Below are 6,000 nucleotides of genomic sequence, written 5' to 3'. Positions count from 1 at the left end.
ATCCAGGCCTAAGCAGCTAAATCAAGTTGTCCCTAACTATGTGCTTGTGGCATGCAGGTCCAAGTGAAAAGCTTGAGACTGAGTGGTTAAAGTCATGATCCAAAGCAAAAAGAGTATGCTTAAGAACTCTGGACACCTCTAATTGGGGACTTTAGCAAAGCTGAGTCACAATCTGAAAAGGTTCACCCAGTTATGTGTCTGTGGCATTTATGTATCTAGTGGTAATACTGGAAAACAAAGTGCTTAGGGCCACGACCAAGACTCATCAAAGTAGCTGTGTTCAAGAATCAACAAACTTAACTAGGAGAATCAATAACACTATCTGAAATTCTAAGTTCCTAGAGATGCCAATCATTCTAAACTTCAAAGGATAAAGTGAGATGCCAAAACTGTTCAGAAGCAAAAAGCTACAAGTCCCACTCATCTAATTAGAATTAATATTCATTGATATTTTGGGATTTATAGTATATTATCTTCTTTTTATCCTAATTGATTTTCAGTTGCTTGGGGACAAGCAACAATTTAAGTTTGGTGTTGTGATGAGCGGATAATTTATGTGGTGACAATACTTTTTGTTTTCTGAATAAATGCTTGAACAGTGCATATTTTTTATCTTGTTGTTTATGAATGTTAAAATTGTTGGCTCTTGAAAGAATGATGAACAAAGAGAAATGTTATTGATAATCTGAAAAATCATGAAATTGATTCTTGAAGCAAGAAAAAGCAGTGAAAAAGCAAAAGCTTGCGGAAAAAAAATATGACGAAAAAAAAAAGCAAGCAGAAAAAGCCAATAGCCCTTAAAACCAAAAGGCAAGGGTAAAAAAGATCAAAGGCTTTGAGCATCAATGGATAGGAGGGCCCAAGGAAATAAAATACAGGCCTAAGCGGCTAAATCAAGCTGTCCCTAACCATGTGCTTGTGGCATGCAGGTCCAAGTGAAAAGCTTGAGACTGAGTGGTTAAAGTCATGATCCAAAGCAAAAAGAGTGTGCTTAAGAACTCTGGATACCTCTAATTGGGGACTTTAGCAAAGCTGAGTCACAATCTGAAAAGGTTCACCCAGCTATGTGTCTGTGGCATTTATGTATCTGGTGGTAATACTGGAAAACAAAGTGCTTAGGGCCACGGCCAAGACTCATCAAAGTAGCTGTGTTCAAGAATCAACAAACTTAACTAGGAGACTCAATAACACTATCTGAAATTCTAAGTTCCTAGAGATGCCAATCATTCTAAACTTCAAAGGATAAAGTGAGATGTCAAAACTGTTCAGAAGCAAAAAGCTACAAGTCCCGCTCAACTAATTAGAATTAATATTCATTGATATTTTGGGATTTATAGTATATTATCTTCTTTTTATCCTAATTTATTTTCAGTTGCTTGGGGACAAGCAACAATTTAAGTTTGGTGTTGTGATGAGCGGATAATTTATACGCTTTTTGGCATTGTTTTTAGGTAGTTTTTAGTATAATCTAGCTACTTTTAGGGATGTTTTCATTAGTTTTTATGATAAATTCATATTTCTGGACTTTACTATGAGTTTGTGTATTTTTCTGTGATTTCAGGTAATTTCTGGCTGAAATTGAGGGACCTGAGCAAAACTCTGATAAGAAGGCTGACAAAGGACTGCTGATGCTGTTGGATTCTGACCTCCTTGCACTCGAAATGAATGTTCTAGAGCTACATAACTCCAAATGGCGCGCTCTTAACGGCGTTGGAAAGTAGACATCCAGAGCTTTCTAGCAATATATAATAGTCCATACTTTATTCACGATTAGATGACGTAAATTGGCGCTCAACGCCAGCTCCATACTGCATTCTGGAGTCAAACGTCGGAAACACGTCACGAACCAGAGTTGAACGCCAAAAACACGTTACAACTTGGCGTTCAACTTCAAAAGAAGCCTCAGCTCGTGTAAAGATCAAGCTCAGCCCAAACACACACCAAGTGGGCCCCGGAAGTGGATTTATGCATCAATTACTTACTTTTGTAAACCCTAGTAGCTAGTTTAGTATAAATAGAACTTTTTACTAGTGTATTAGAGTCTTTGACCATTCGGTCTTTTGACCATTGGTGCTTTTCCCTTATTTTCGATTTCATATGCCATTCATGGGGGCTGGCCATTCGGCCGTGCCTGAACCTTCATCACTTATGTATTTTCAACGGTGGAGTTTCTACACACCATAGATTAAGGGTGTGGAGCTCTGCTGTACCTCATGTTTCAATGCAATTACTACTATTTTCTATTCAATTCGACTTATTCCTATTCTAAGATATTCGTTGCACTTCAACATGATGAATGTGATGATCCGTGACACTCATCATCATTCTCACCTATGAACGCGTGACTGACAACCACTTCCGTTCTACTTTAGACCGGGCGCATATCTCTTGGATTCCTTAATCAGAATCTTCGTGGTATAAGCTAGAATTGATGGCGGCATTCATGGGAATCCGGAAAGTCTAACCTTGTCTGTGGTATTTCGAGTAAGATTCCAGGATTGAATGACTATGACGAGCTTTAAACTCGCGATTGCTGGGCGTGATGACAAACGCAAAAGAATCAAGGGATTCTATTCCAACATGATCAAGAACCGACAGATGATTAGCCGTGCTGTGACAGAGCATTTGGACCTTTTTCACTTAGAGGATGGGATGTAGCCATTGACAATGGTGATGCCCTACATACAACTTGCCATAGAAATGAGTGACAAAGATTGGATAAAAGCAGTAGGAAAGCAGAGATTCAGAAGGAACACAGCACCTCCATACACTTATCTGAAATTCCCACCATTGAATTACATGAGTAACTCTATCTTTATTTTCTGCTTTATTTTTTATTATTCGAAAACTCCATAACATTTGTTATCCGCCTGACTGAGATTTACAAGATGACCATTGATGACATGTCACCATGTCATGTTTTTCTATGCTTTTTCCTTTGTTTTCAATAGGTTCTATGCACTTTCTTGAGCCATAAGCAAGCCAATTGGGTAGATTTTCATGCTTCCTTTGATTTAATCAACCATGTATGAATTCATGCAATTTCATGAGGTTTTATGCTATATTTGATGCATATTAGGATAAAATGAATATCTCATGATTTTGAGCATAGCTTTGATGTGTTTGGTTGATTAATGATAGGTGAAGAAAGCTTGAAGAAAGGCTGAAGCAAGAAGGAATGGCTAGGAGCAAAGAGAGGACAATGAAATAAGTGAAATTGAACCAGGAAGCAAAAAGTTGGACCTGAAGTTAGCCCTCAAACTTTTGCACAAACTTTTGGGTGAAAAGTTAGCCTCAACGTTAGCCCCCTAACTTTTGGGCTAACGTTGGAAATTGAAAATCACTCCCAGGGCTACTCACGTTTGCGCCAACGTTAGCCCCCTAACTTTTGGGCTAACGTTGGCATGAGAAAAACCAACCCTGGCCACTCACGTTTGCGCCAACGTTAGCCCCCTAACTTTTGGGCTAACGTTGGCACATGAAGATGTAAAGGAATGGGCAAAAGTTTGCGCCAACGTTAGCCCCCTAACTTTTGGGCTAACGTTGGCGCCACACACCACAACAGCTTGAAGAGGTATACTTCCAACAAGAATAACTTGAGCTACAGAGCTCCAAATGAGGTGATTCAAGAAGCATTGGAAAGTAGGAATCAAGAGCTTTCCAAGCATATATGGCACTGCATGGTGGACACTAAAATTGAGGGAGAAAACTGCCCCGCAATGTGCATAAACGAACATGGTGGCAACCTGCAGTGAGGCCAACTGACCTCTGCACCTTCAGCGGAGTATAACTCGAGCTGTAGAGCTCCAATAGATGCACTTCCAACGGAAAATGAAAGTAGACATTCAGGGCTTTCCAACAATATATAATAGTATGGGGTGGACAATACGTTTGAGCCTCCAGAACTGGCGTTTTCGCTAACGTTTGAGGCAAACTTTACCTCAAACGCTGCACACCAAAGCCAGCAACCATGCCCTCTTCAAATGATCATAACTTGAGTTGTAGATGTCCAATTGAAGTGATTCCAAGTGGGTTAGAAAGCTGACATTTAGAGCTTTCCAACCATATATGATAGTCTATATTGGGCATAAAATTGGCAACATGACAAGAGGACAAAGTTGGCGCCATAAATGTGCATAAGGGAGGCCAACGTTGGAGCAAAAGTTAGACCCCTAACTTTGGCACCAACGTTGGTATCAGCAAACTTTGCTAGCTGATATGAAAAGTTAGCCTCAAAGTTAGACCCCTAACTTTGACTCAAACTTTTACTCCAACTTTTGCAAAACTCCAACCCGGTTCAAATGGTTCACTTCGGTTCCTCCTCAAACTCCAAGAGCAATCAACCAAGACCTCTATCAACCCAATTCCATCAAGAGCAAGGGCCCATGATAATCACTTAAAGGCACAAGAAATAGATAAAATAGGAATTTCATTTAATTGTAATTTGTTTTTAATTTCATTTTCATTTTCCATTTTGTAAAGCCTATATAAGGCATCATTTTCATATTTGTGAGGAGGCTGGCTCCACTAGGGAGCACTAGGAGTAGTAGTAGAAAGCTCTCTCTTTAATTTGTTTTTTTGAGTCTTGGGTTTGAGAATTGAAGGAATTCTGTTTCAATCTCATCCTAAGATCTCTCTGCTTTATTTACTGCACACTTGAATTTCAGTTTCGGTTAATTGCTCTCCATCTACTTTCTTTGCTATTTACAATTTCTTTGCAAGTGTTCTTGTTGGATCTAGGAAGGCATTGAGATCTAGACTCAGTTATCTAGTCTCTTGGGTCCTGAGATCTGAATTTTCAATTTCCAATTCCCTGTTTAATGTTTCCATGCTCATTTACTTTTCTGTTTAAGATCCGGTTTGATCCAAGCCATTCTCTAATTCTCTGCTTGTTGCAATTTTACTTTTCCTTGTTTAATTTCTGCAAATCCCACTCCCAATACCCTTTACAATTCAAGCCATCTACATTTCTTGCAATTTAAGATTCTGCAATTTACATTTCTTGTGTTCTAAGTTTCTGTCCCTTTAATTTCTTGTTCTTTAAGATTCAGCACTTTAATTTCTTGCCCTCTTTAATTTCATGCAAATTACACATTCCCTTTACTTTCAATGCAATTTAATTTCTGCAAATCACAAATCACTCAACCAAATATTGATTCGCTTGACTAAATCAACCACTAAACTAAAATTGCTCAATCCTTCAATCCCTGTGGGATCGACCTCACTCCCGTGAGTTATTATTACTTGATGCGACCCGGTGCACTTTCCGGTGAGTTTTGTGTCGGATCGTTTTCCGCACGTCAACCATAGCTTGCTTCATACCAACAATCTCCGTGGGATCGACCCTTACTCACGTAAGGTATTACTTGGACGACCTAGTGCACTTACTAGTTAGTTGTGCGGAGTTGTGAATAAGTGTGATTCACGTTTGAGAGCGCTACCAAGTTTTTGGCGCCATTGTTGATGATCACAATTCCGTGCACCACTTAGGGAAGAAGCTTTTTCTCTCTTTCTAACTTTTCTGAGTTTCTGACCAACTCACATAGGTGAACGTTGCTTTTGGTTATACAAAAGAGAGGGATTTGCTTTTCTGAAATCAGATCGGGCTTGGATCGGGTAGTAATATGCTTGGCCCGTTTTGATTTCTTTGGCTTATTTCTTTGCTTTTTCTTGGGCTCTTAATTTTACTTTCAGCCCAACATCCTTGCTGATTTCTTTTCATTCCATTTGGGCTATTGAATTTTGGCCTGCAACAATAAATAATTAGTAATAAGTAATTATAATTAATCAACACTAATTATTTATTTTGCCCAAAAATAATGTTTGTCATCAATAATTAATTTAGTTAATTTCTTAACTCAACAGACTAAACACTTCCGAGCCTTGGAAATGTTTCCGATTTAAGAATGAAATTGAATTGGCCTTTGGGCTTAAATAATTTTGATTTTGAAAGTGGTTCGGAATTTTTAGCTTACATGCCTTGGTTTTGGTTTTAAATCT

The sequence above is a fragment of the Arachis stenosperma genome, chromosome 7, assembly GCF_014773155.1.
Source record: "Arachis stenosperma cultivar V10309 chromosome 7, arast.V10309.gnm1.PFL2, whole genome shotgun sequence".
Lineage (NCBI taxonomy): Eukaryota > Viridiplantae > Streptophyta > Magnoliopsida > Fabales > Fabaceae > Arachis > Arachis stenosperma.
The sequence above is the reverse complement of the archived record's forward strand: the minus strand, read 5'-3'. Positions refer to the sequence as shown.